Source organism: Mobula hypostoma, chromosome 2 (assembly GCF_963921235.1).
Source record: "Mobula hypostoma chromosome 2, sMobHyp1.1, whole genome shotgun sequence".
NCBI classification, from domain to species: Eukaryota; Metazoa; Chordata; class Chondrichthyes; order Myliobatiformes; family Myliobatidae; genus Mobula; species Mobula hypostoma.
The window spans coordinates 30,275,793-30,289,104 of NC_086098.1; the positions used below are offsets into that span (position 1 = coordinate 30,275,793).

The 13,312-nt window shown below is 42.8% G+C and overlaps 1 long non-coding RNA gene across 1 annotated transcript; it reads left to right on the forward strand.

Annotated features, from left to right (window-relative positions):
• The first annotated feature begins 4,867 nt into the window (after positions 1-4,867).
• On the forward strand, positions 4,868-11,334 carry LOC134338798 (uncharacterized). The gene is made up of 3 exons (XR_010016290.1): positions 4,868-4,935; positions 10,897-11,037; positions 11,149-11,334. It is a non-coding gene; the product is annotated as an uncharacterized LOC134338798 (long non-coding RNA).
• Positions 11,335-13,312: the final 1,978 nt, after the last annotated feature.

Here is a 13,312-nt window from a genome sequence, read left to right on the forward strand (position 1 = left end):
TACACAGCCCATATAAAGTAGAAATAATGTATGTACAGTGTAGTATCACTTACCGGAATCAGGAAGACAGCTTGCCGAGCACACTGATGATGGTGTGTTAGACTGAGTCGTTACAGGTTGGGTGGTGCAGTGGCCCCCACCCTCCAGGCCGCCGAGCGATACATTGCCGCAAAGCATGCAGGAATGCAGCGGTAGCCGGGAGGCACACAGCACATCTTTAAGAAAAAAGCCGAAACAAACATGCTAATTAATTTGGTGCCACCCGACACGTAATTGTCGGCCCAGATCAGTGCCGATTTTGGATTGCGTTGTCTCTGATCTGGGCCGACAATTACGTGTCGGCAGCACCTAATTAATTAGCATGTTTATTTTGGCTTTTTTCTTAAAGATGTGCTGTGTGCCTCCCGGTTACCGTTGCATTCTCTGCGAATCGGTATCTGTCTGCGGCCTGGAGGTTGGGGTGGTGGGACACTGGGGTGTCATCTCGTCGCCTGTTTCCATTAGAGCAGGCAGCTCATCTTCTACTATGACTGCCCGCCTCGATGTCGAAGGTCGAGGTTCGTTGTCTGCTGTGGCTGATGTGGAAGGCTTGCTTGACTGCTGAGCCTCACGCATTTTTCTATCACACAGTTCTTTAATAAGCACTCAAACCATCCTGCAAATATCTCCTAAACCGACGTAACCTTTCAAAAATAAAATCGTACTTTATCATTACTCATTCGGTTTTGATTGTAATCCTTTTTTCTTCCAATTGCACCAGCTCTTCATCTGTCAGTTCTTGGTCATGGGATGCCAAAACCTCTTCAACATCATGTTCGTCAGCTTCCACAAGCCAAACTCACGTTGTCCTTACTTCGTTCACCATGATCAAAACGCTTAATTATGTCTAGTTTTAAGCTAAGTGTAACACCCTTACGAGCTCTTCTAGGCTTTTCCGATACCATAGAACCCATCATGCAAGCGGCTGCTCACAGGCACGTGTTAAAGCAATGCCGTTCCGAATCCAGGGGAGAGCCGCTGCTTGGGGCGCATGCTGCCTTTTATCGCGCGCTGATTTTTTATCGCGCTCTGATTTTTTTTTCGTAACAGTGAAAACACCCTCTGAAAGCGAAAACAGGGTACTAATGTATGCCTTTCGTAACAGTGAGGTTTCGTAAAGCGAACGTTCGAAAAGCGGGGGACACCTGTACTTGAATTGCACTGACAATTACATAGTTGCAAAAGGTTATATGCATGCTCAGCAATAACTTGGACATCGATACAGTGTTTCTTTTTCTACAAGATGTTCAATGCTACTTTAAGGAGAGTAGAACTTAGGAAATCTTCACGGGAAAGAAAGTTAACCCCAAAATTGCTGGAGCTTAAGCAACAAGAGGCTTCTCAGAGGGAGAGTGAATTCATTAAGCTATTTGAAAGCTGGAAAGAACAAGTTAGAGCTACACGTACCAAACTTAAGGATGAGTGACTGAGACTTATGTGACATGATGAATGCTGTTGAAGGGCTGGAGACACCAGTGAAAGATGTGTATGGAAATATACGGTCCCAATCGGCACCTTCTACTGAGATTAGAAAAAAGATGGATTCCTGCACAGCAGTAACAGCAGATTTGATGGGGCTAATGAATGTACGTATGAGTGAAGTGGGGCAAGAGGAGTTTGATGCTAAGGCAGAAGACGCAAGGCAAAGGTGCTCGGCAAAGAGTATGCCCAGTCGATATTTGGGCCTACAATCTCTAAATCCACTGTTCGCAGCCACCACTCAAGCTGTTTATCAGAATGGCAAAGCATCACAGCGAAAAGAGCAGAGTGTGCTGCACGGTTTGCTGCAAAGCAGGCCAAAATGGAGATGGAGGAGGCTATCGCTGTACAAAGGCAAGAACTTAAAAGACTGGAAAGTCAGAGAGATCTTCAAGTAATAGCCGCAAAGCTTAAGGCTTACTCTGAAGCTGACTCAGGTGAGGCCTTGGAGGAATGTAGAATGGCAAGCAATGAGCTGGCTAATTGCCTTCCAATACCTTTTCAAGAAATTGAAGGGGGGCAAACATGTAAGAAGTATAACAATGAACAAATAGACAGTACTAACAATGAAGCATCGTTAGTACAAGCCCTACATGGCACAATGGTTCTCACCAGACTCCCTACACCCGAGCCCTCCGTCTTCTCAGGTGACCCACTTAGGTTCTCAGAGTGGAGCACAAGTTTTAAGGCATTGATAGAACGGCGATGCACAAATCCAGCTGACAGGTTGTTCTACCTACAAATACACATCGGTGCTGAGGCACGATCTGTATTGGAAGGAAGCTTCTATAGAAAGGATGATGAAGCTGACGACCAGGCATGGGAGGCTCTGAATGCTCGGTATGGCCACCCCTTTGTAACCCAGCGCGCATTTAGAGAAAAACTGAATAACTGGCCAAAGATTGGCTCAAGGGAGTCAGTTAAATTGAGACAATTCAGTGATTTTCTGACAGCCTGCAGCAATGCCATGCCACATATCAAAGGGCTTCAGATGTTAAATGACTGTGAAGAGAATGAAAAGATACTCCAAAAATTCCCTGATTGGGTGACCACTCGCTGGAATCATCATGTCACAATGCATTTGTGACCAACGGGGGAATTTCCTGATTTCAAGGAGTTTGCTGATTTTGTGGCACAAGAAGCAGAAGTCGCATGCAATCCTGTAACATCCTTTCATGTCTTGAAGTCTATTGAAGAAAAGCCAACTAGATACATGAAGGGCACAAAGGCTAACGCGTTCATCAGGAATGTGAAAACGTCGGATAAATCAAGCACAGTGGTGGAAACATACAGTGCCATGGATAACATCTCAAGGGATTCAAACGGATCCAAGAAGGTAAACACTTCATTTTCATCTTCAAACCCGGTCACATGCATGTGCAGTGGGGTAAGCCACAAATGCCAGAAGCTCGTCAAGAGCCTGTGGAGGACAAGAGAAGGTTCATATTGGACAATGACCTGTGCTTTGGCTGTCTTAGGAGAGGACATAAATCAAAGGATTGTAAGAGCAAAGCTACTTGTGGCATATGTAAGAAGCATCATCTAACATTACTTCATGAAGACCGTCCTTCTGCTGCAGCAGACACATCTTCTCATGTTATGCAGGAGGAAGAAAACAAAGGGATGCCTTCAAAGAGGAAATGCGAATACTCAGTCATGACAAATTGCCACACGGCCATCCATTGTCCCAACTTGACCCAGTATCGCAAGATGGTGTTCTCAGGGTGGGAGGGCGATTAAAGAAAGCTTCTTTACCTCTTGACTTGAAGCATCCAGTAATCCTAACAAGAGATGGTGTGGTCACACGTCTGATCCTAGATTACTGCCATGGAAAAACTCAGCACCAAGGCAGGGGACAAACCCTTAACGAACTGAGAGGAATTGGTGGCAGCAAAGTTGTGGCAAACTACATCAAACAATGTGTTACGTGCAGGAAAGCTCGCAGGCCAACAGAAACGCAAAAGATGGCGGATCTTCCTGCTAACTGTGTTGATCCCTCGCCACCATTCTCATACTGTGGGGTGGATTGTTTTGGACCATTTCACACTAAACAAGGTCGTAAAGAGTACAAGAGATACGGTCTCATATTCACCTGTCTGTCCTCGAGGGCAATTCACATAGAAATGTTGGAAGATTTAACAACTGATGCCTTTATAAATGCTTTATGGTGTTTTATAGCTATCCATGGAGCTGTAAGACAAATCAGATCGGATCAAGGGACAAACTTTTTGGGGGCAAAAAATGAACTGACAAAGGCCTTAAAGGAAGTGGACGAAGACAGACTGATGGCTTACCTGGCCGAAAAAACAATGTGACTTCACCATGAACATACCTGATGCCAGTCATATGGGAGATGTTTGGGAACGGCAGATTAGGACAGTTAGGAGTGTCCTAAACTGGGTCCTCTCACAGAGCAATGGAAGATTAGATGATGCTTTTTTGAGAACCTTCTTCTATGAGGCCATGTCAATTATAAACAGCCACCCACTCACCACTGACAGCATCAATGATCCCAAAGGCCCAGAGCCACTTACACCAAACCATTTACTTACCATGAAAACCTCTGTCCCGCTGCCTCTACCAGGAAAATTTATGGCAGAAGATCTGTATGCCAGAAAAAGGTGGCACAGAGCGCAATACCTGACAGTACAATTCTGGAGTAGATGGAAGAAGGAATATCTAGCGAACATCACCCTCAGATAGCACTGGCACTCTTCAAGCTGAAATGTGAAGATTGGAGATATTGTCATTGTAAAAGAGGAAGGGATTCCTCATAGTGAATGGAGACTTGGAAGAGTGCTTGATGTTTGTGAAGATGAAGATAGACTGGTGCGAAGAGCCACAGTGCAATTAGGAAATAAAAAGCTAGGAAAAGAGGGTCAACGACTCATTAATCCATCCATTCTTGAACGTACTATTCATAAATTAGTGGTCCTTGTAGAGAACAACTAAAATGTGTTTCAATGGAACTAATTTCTAAACACCTACCTGCATGGAGAGTTAAAGTATCAGTTTGATCCCAGAGTTTGTTACAAATACCAATTATTTGGTTCTGGAAATTAGTAGATTTATTCAAAAATTTGCACAAAGGTTATTGTAAATCATAGTAATTTGGTGGGAGTGTAACTGTCTTAGGAACATGTTTCATTGAGATGTTTAGTTTATATGTTTTTGCCATATATTCATGATTATTTTATCACTTTAAAATATTTTATGTAAGGTTTATTTAATATAGAGTGGAACGGGTCACATGACCAGAGTTTAACAGGTCACATGACCAGAGTTTACTGGGTCACATGACCAGAGTTTAATGAAAGCATGACTGTGGTATTATGGGTCAGAACCAACATGGAAGCAGAGAAAGACACATGGTCCTAAAATAACCTCATTCTGCATGTGGTCCAAGAGGCGCACACGGTAATTGTTTTTCTTAATTTGTTTTATATAACGTTGTTGAGGTGTCTTTATATGAACAGTGTGATACATTTTAGTGATTTATTTGATTTCAGCACATTTCTGATGTGCTAACATGTTTGGGCCCGTTTATCGGTGGACGCTAGCTTGAGAGACTTTAAAAGACTGAGGGATGTATGTTTCAAACTTTATGTCCTTTATTTTCTTGTAGTTTTCAAGGTGTCTACTGAAGAAAGAGAGAGAGAGAGAAATAAAAATAAATCTTCAAAGACATCTGTATGTTGCGTGGGCATTATTTCGTTAGACCAGTGCAGTTACAGTACTGGCACCTTCAAAGAGCAAACCTTATGAAGATCAGAGAAGTCTGGACTCCAGGAGCCCAGGAAAGACCCATAAGACCAGTACCAACTGTACTGTGATGGATAGTCAGAGCCTAAGTTAAGTATTGTGTGAGCGTAATCCAACTTGTGTACTTTGAGCAACACACATCAAAGTTGCTGGTGAACGCAGCAGGCCAGGCAGCATCTATAGGAAGAGGCGCAGGCGACGTTTCCTGACGAAGGGTCTCGGCCTGAAATGTCGACTGCGCCTCTTCCTATAGATGCTGCTTGGCCTGCTGCGTTCACCAGCAACTTTGATGTGTGTTGCTTGAATTTCCAGCATCTGCAGAATTCCTGTTGTTTGTGTACTTTGATTTCTTTTGACAGTAAAAGGCACCTAGGAAAATGTGTGCTTAAACTTAAAGGAATTTTCACAAATTGCTCAGAAAGAGTAGCAGTAACACTGATGTAAAGGAGTGAACATCACCAGTAGCCTCTCCTGGTCTAGCCACACAGATGTCATAGCCAAAAAAATAGCCTCTACTTCCTCATGATGTTAAAGAAATTTGGCATGACCCCATCAACCCTTCACAATTTTTATCAGTGCACCACAGAAAGCACTCTGTCTGGAAGCACAATGGCTTGGTGTGGCAATGGCTCTGCACAAGAAACTACACAGTTGTAGATACAGCTCAACATATCACAGCCTCTCCTCCATGGATTTTTTCTAAACTTCTCATTCTCTCAGTAAATAAAATGCCAGCATAACAAAATATACCCCATGCTCCCTGGGTATTTTCTCTTTTCTACTCGTACACTGAGCAGAAGATACAAAGTATGTACCACCAGGCTGCAGAAGAGCTTCTACCTCACCATTTAAGAATATTCCACTACCACTTCCTGGCATCAATGACTAGCTCTTTTGTTTGGCTGATATTGAGCGAAAGGTTGTTATCACAACACTTCTCTATCTCCTTCCTGTACTCATAAACAAATTCCAATTCCAAAACAAGTCAGTAAGCTAAAGATGGCGTCAGTTTTGAGACTGTGGGATAATGCAAGCTTTTCCAAATTGGCAAGGTGACAATCCTCAAACAGGATACAATCAGTACTGACAATGTTACTAGCCTAGGGTCCAGAATGAATATGCAGTCTGACCTTTACGCTGGCTAATCTGATTGGTTTTATTCAAAGATTAAACTTGTTGATTGAAAGATTACTGCTGGGAAAACATCATCGAGTGAATCACATCATCTGTTTTTATATTCACCTAACATGGATTACATGATTAATATCTTGAGTGAGCTTAAATTTTCTGATCTCAGACACAAAATTCCTTCAATTAGGGCACATCATGCATACTATTAGGTTAACCAAGATCAAGTATCAAGGAAGTAATTGGATTAAGGCACTTCTGATATGTACAAACAATTCACATCAACCAAACCATTACAAGAACAACTCTATTTTCCAGTAATTCATTTTCCCATCAAAGTGTTACATTAAGATGTTGCTGTTACTGTAATTAGTCAGTAATCTGGTCAGTAATTTCCTAGGCTATTTATATTTGTTAATGATTCTTAAACAAGCACATTGACCAGATTTGAATGTAAGTGAAGTCGAAAAGATCCCAGAACTTTGAAGAGTCAGGCAACCTTCTTTTACAAAGTTTGGGTATGTTCCAGAAAGGATTGAATGTTGGGAAATTCTTACAAAAATAACACCTCTCTATTCAGTTCAACTTTGCTTTGTAGGATTATTTTTTTTGAAGCATGTAAGAAATTCCTGAGAACACAAGAATATTTGTTCTCTTAGTTCTATGGAGCAGTGTTTTTCATTGAAACAAAGTACATGAAATAGTCTATTCATTGTCTTTTAAAGTTCCCATTGAAGACATTGTACAAGATCTATATTGTCTCCAGTGGCTTCCAACACTGCAACTACTATAAATTTACTGATATTCTACTGCTAGCCATATTCTAATAACTGTTAATGTGAAAAAAAGCACATAACTCTTCAAGTTATTTCTGCTCTTTAATTAAATAGACAAAGCAGCAAATAACCAGCAGGACAGACAACATGTGTGGAAGAACAGTTAACATTCCAAAATGCTTTCCTTCCACAGTCCAAAGACTCATTGGTCCACCAACTTACCCGTTGATGGGTTAATTGATCATTGTAAATTGCCCTGTGACTTGCCTAGGATTAAATCAGTGGGTTGCTGGGCGGCGTGGCTCAGGCAGAAGGACATGTTCCATACAGTATCTCTAAAGAACAATAAAAATAAATAGATAAAATCTTTGTTTTCCAATTTTTGATCCTCATTTATGATCAATGATCATCCACTGGATGGATTCGCTATGTGTCCTCAACACATAGTCATTTCCTACCAACAAAACGCTATATTTTTGTAATTTGACAAAATATTGTCTTACACAACACTATGAACCACTTACCTTTATATGCTGAGGGACTGAAGCAGGGGGCAGATTTCTGGATCATTGGGACCTCTTCTGGGGCAGGTGTAACCTGTAGAAAAAGGAAAGGTTGCACTTAAATCCGAGGGGGACCAATATCCTGGTGGGAAGGTTTGAGAAGGCTACTGGGGAGAGTTTAAACTAGAATTGCTGGGGTGTGGGAACTGAACTGAAGGGACGGAGGAAAGAGAGGTTGGCTCACAAATAGAGAAAGTTTGGAGACAGTGCAAAAGGGAGGATAGGCAGGTTATAGAGAAGGGACGCACTCAGACCGATGGTTTGAGATGTGTCTATTTTAATACAAGGAGTATTATGAATAAAGCGGATGAACTTAGAGCATGGATCAGCAGTTGGAGCTATGATGTTGTGGCCATTACAGAGACTTGAATAGTGCAGGAGCAGGAATGGCTACTTCAAGTGCCAGGTTTTAGATGTTTCAGAAAGGACAGGGAGGGAGGCAGAAGAGGTGGAGGCGTGGCACTGTTGATTAGAGATAGTGTCACGGCTGCAGAAAAGGAGGAAGTCATAGAGGGGTTGTCTACGTAGTCTCTGTGGGTGGAAGGTTTGGAATAGGAAGGGGTCAATAACTCTACTGGTTGTTTTTTATAGTATATAAATATAGTCCCAATAGTAACAGGGACATCGAGGAGCAGATAGAGAAACAGATTCTGGAAAGAGACAGTAATAATAGGGTTGCCGTGGTGAGAGATTTTAATTTCCCAAATATTGATTGGCATCTCCCTAGAGTGAGGGGTTTAGATGGGGTGGCGTTTGTTAGGTGTGTTCAGGAAGGTTTCTTAACACAATATGTAGATAAGCCTACAAGAGGAGAGGCTGTACTTGATCTGGTATTGGGAAATGAACCTGGTTGGGTGTCAGGTCTCTCAGTAGGAGAGCATTGAGTAAGGGGAACTATGAGGCTATCAGGCAGGAACTTGGAAGCATAAATTGGAAACAGATGTTCTCAGGGAAACATACAGAAGAAATGTGGCAAATGTTGAGTGGATATTTGTGTGGGGTTCTGAGTAGGTAAGTTCCAATGAGACATGGAAAGGATGGTAGGGTACAAGATCTGTGGTGCACAAAGGCTGTTGTAAATCTAGTCAAGAAGAAAAGGAAAGCTTAGAAAACTTTCAAAGAACTAGATAATGATAGAGATCTGGAAGATTATAAGCCTAGCAGGAAGGAGTTTAAGAATAAAATTAGGAGAGCCAGAAGGGGCCATGAGAAGGCCTTGGTGGACAGGATTAAGGAAAACCCCAAGGTATTCTAGAAGTATGTGAAGAACAAGAGGATAAGACGTGAGAGAATAGGACAAATCAAGTTTAACAGTGGAAAAGTGTGTATGGAATCGGAGGAAATAGCGGAGGTACTTAATGAATATTTTGCTTCAGTATTCACTACAGAAAAGGATCTTGGCGATTGTAGGTTTGACTTGCAGTGGACTGAAAAGCTTGAGAATGTAGATATTAAGAAAGAGGATGTGCTGGAGCTTTTGGAAAGCATCAAGTTGGATAAGTCACCGGGACCGGAGGTGATGGTTGAGCCTCTGGCAATCATCTTGGCATCATCAATGAGGACAGGAGAGGTTCCAGAGTATTGGAGGGTTGCAGATGTTGTTCCCTTATTCAAGAAAGGGATTAGGGATAGCCCAGGAAATTATAGACCAGTGAGTCTTACTTCAGTGGTTGGTAAGTTGATGGAGAAGATCCTGAGAGACAGGATTTATGAACATTTGGAGAGGCATAATATGATTAGGAATAGTCAGCAAGGCTTTGTCAAAGGCAGGTCATGCCTTATGAGCCTGATTGAATTTTTTGAGGATGTGACTAAGCACATTGAAGAAGGTAGAGCCGTAGATGTAGTGTATAGGGATTTTATCAAGGCATTTGATAAGGTACCCCATGCAAGAAAGAAAGGGGGCATGGGATCCAAGGGGACATTGCTTTGTGGATCCAGACTGGCTTGCCCACAGAAGGCAAAGAGTGGTTGTAGACGGGTCATATTCTACATGGAGGCCGGTAACCAGTGGTGTGCCTCAGGGACCTGTTCTGGTACACCTACTCTCTGTGATTTTCCTGGATGAGGAAGTGAAGACATGGGTTAGTAAATTTGCTGATGATAAAAAGGTTGGGTGTCTTCTGGATAGTGTGGAGGGCTGTCAAAGATTACAACAAGACATTGATGGGATGCAAAACTGGGCTGAGAAGTGGCAGATGGAGTTCAACCCAGATAAGTGTGAGGTGGTTCATTTTGGTAGGTCAAACATGATCGCAGAATATAGTATTAATGGTAAGACTCTTGGCAGTGTGGAGGATCAGAGGGATCTTGGGGTCCGAGTCCATAGGACACTCAAAGCTGCTATGCAGGTTGACTCTGTGGTTAAGGAGGCATACGGTGCATTGGCCTTTATCAATTGTGGAATTGAGTCTAAGAGCCAAGAGGTAATGTTGCAGCTATATAGGACCCTGGTCAGACCCCACGGAGTAATGTGCTCAATTCTGGTTGCCTCGCTATAGGAAGGACATGGAAACCATAGAAAGGGTGCAGAGGAGATTTACAAGGATGTTGTCTGGATTGGGGAGTATGCCTTATGAGAATAGGTTGAGTGAACTTGGCCTTTTCTCCTTGGAGCGACGGAGGGTGAGAGGTGACTTGATAGAGGTGTACAAGATAATGAGAGGCATTGATCATGTGGATCATCAGCGGCTTTTCCCCAGGGCTGAAATGGATAGCACGACAGGGAATAGTTTTAAGGTGCTTGGAAGCAGATGCAGAGGAGATATCAAGGGTAAGTTTTTTACGCAGAGAGTGGTGAGTACGTGGAATGGACTGCCAGCGGCGGTGGTAGAGGCGGAAACAATAGGGTCTTTTAAGAGACTCCTGGATGGGTAACATAGAAACATAGAAAACCGACAGCATAATACAGGCCCTTTGGCCCACAAATTTGTTCCAAACATGTCCCTACCTTAGATGCAAAGACAAAAAAAATGGCACTGGAGGACGACAATGCCTGAAAGAGCACTGCTGATGAACAAATGTGCACGAGTGAATAATCAACTTCAGCTGCAGGGAGAGCACAATGCGTGCCTGCTCTCTCTCTTTCATGAGATCATTACCTTAATGCTACCAATGGAAATAATAACACTTAAACACTTTTTTTTCAGAGAAATCAAAAGCTGGACGGTAGAAGTGAAATGAATGATTGGAGAATGGCTTACCGGGTATTTTAGTGGAAGGAGGGATACAGAAAAAATCTGCAAAATTTCTGCAAGGAGCCTGCAGAAGATGATCACTGGCTCCATAAGGTGATGGTGCATTATAAAGATGTTGAAAATTTGGGTCAAATAAAGATCAAAGTCAAAGTAAATTTATTATCAAAGTACGGTTCTGTTACCCTGAGATTCATTTTCTTGCAGGCATTCACAGTAGAACAAAGAAGCACAATGGAATCAACAAAAAATTGCACACAAAAACTGACAACCAACTAGCTTGCAGAAGAAGACTAACAATGCAAATGCTAAATAACTAAATAATACGAAACTGGCATCAAAATAACAAAGCTAATTAAATACAAACACGAGAGAATCTGCAGATGCTAGAAATCTGAGCAACACACACAAAATGCTGGAGGAACTCAGCAGGCCGGGCAGCATCTGGGGGAAAAAGTACAGTCGACGCTTCGGGCCGAGACCCTTCGGCAGGACTGGAGAAAGAAAGATGAGGCGTAGATTTAAAAGGTGAGGGAGGGGAGAGAGAAGCACAAGGTGGTAGGTGAAACCAGGAGGGGGAGGGATGAAGTAAAGAACTGGGAAGTTGATTGGTGAAAGAGGTACAGGGCTGGAGAAGGGGGAGTCCGATAGGTGGGGATAGAAGAAAGAAAAGGACGGAGGAGCACCAGAGGGAGGTGAAGGGCAGGCAAAGGAGATGAGGTGAGAGAGGGAAAAGAGGATGGGGAATGGTTAAAGGGGTAGGGGAGGTGCCATTACCGGAAGTTCGAGAAATTGATGTTCATGCTATCAGGTTGGAGGCCACCCAGATGGAATAATAAGGTGTATATAACTAATTTTAACTAATTAAATATTCTCAATAAGAGCAACGTGCTACAGTAGTGAATACAAGATGATTATAATTTTCCCATATCTTTTCCCACAATGTTTAGTACCCTTGTTATGGAAGATAGTTTTGACGGAGCAAGTGAACAGCAAGTGTGAGAATAGAATGGATTCCTTAAACCCAACAGGTTCAAACACTGTGCTCAATTGCCAAGCTAAACTGGTTCTCACACTGCATAATTTTGATTGTGACTCCACTCATTTTCTCCAAGTAAACAACGTTGCTATGGGAACTGTTTCGGTCCTGGCTAAACATGGGATCTGTGGAACATTTGCAGCAAACAATGAGAGTCTGTGGGGATAGAGGTCACCAACCAGTTCCCAGAAATTCAGGAGGCTGGGGGCATGATAGATAGGACATGTAGAGAGGTAGTTACACCCAAGGTGCAGGACACAGGAAATTGGGAAGGGGAAAGGGGTTAATGAGCTAAGGAGCCAATGCAGAATACCGCTGTGGCCATCGCCCTCAAAAATACTGTAGGTTTTCACGTTGGATACTACTGGGGGTGGGTAGGAATGACTTAGTAGAGAAAAATCACAGCAGTCGGGTCTCTGGCACTGAATTTGCTCTGTGACTTGGGGAAGGGGAGGAAGGGGCAAGTTGTGGTGATAGGGGATTCATTATTTAGGGGAACAGAAAGGAGGTTCTGTGGGCAAGAATGAGATTCCTGGTTGGTGTATTGCTTCCTGACTGCAAGGGTCCAGGACATCTCAGAACCAGTCCTCAGCATTCTTCAGTGGGAGAGTGAATAGCTAGAAGTCATGGCCCATGTCGGTACCAATGGCATGGGTATGATGAGTGACGAGGTTCTGGAAAGAGGAGTTCAGGGAGTTAGGTGCTAAGTTAAAGGGCGGGACCTCCAGCGTTGTGATCTCAGTATTTCTACCCGTGCCATGGGATAGTCAGGCTAGAGATAGGAAAATTATACAGTTTAACATTTGGCTAAGGAGTTGGTGTAGGGCATAAGATCACACCTTCACTGGAAGTGAGCCTGATGATCCAAGGGGAATGAGACAGGGCAGGTAACAGAAGTTTAGGGAAACACTTTGCATTTAGTGACCATAATGCCATTAGTTTCAAAGTTAATATGCAAAAAGATTAGTCTGGCCCGCAGATTGAGACTCTAAATTGGAGAAAGGCCAATTTAGATACAATAAGAAATGATCTGCCAAGTGTAGTTTAGGACAGGCTGTTTTTTGGCAAAAGTGACAAACCAAGTTATCAGAAGATTGATGCTGATGAGAGAGATAAGGGAGACAATGGAAAAACATTCAAAATGCTAATAAGAGAAAAGAGAGAGATTAACGAAAAGAGACACAGTTCCGAGTATCGACAGGCCGGTTGCTTTGAACCTGAACTGTTTGAAGTTTGATGGACAGGCGATACCCCAGCAGGGGGATAAAAAGAATAGGTTCGCTAAGGCACAACACACACCACGAGATAATTAGACCCTGGAAGAGCGGTGTG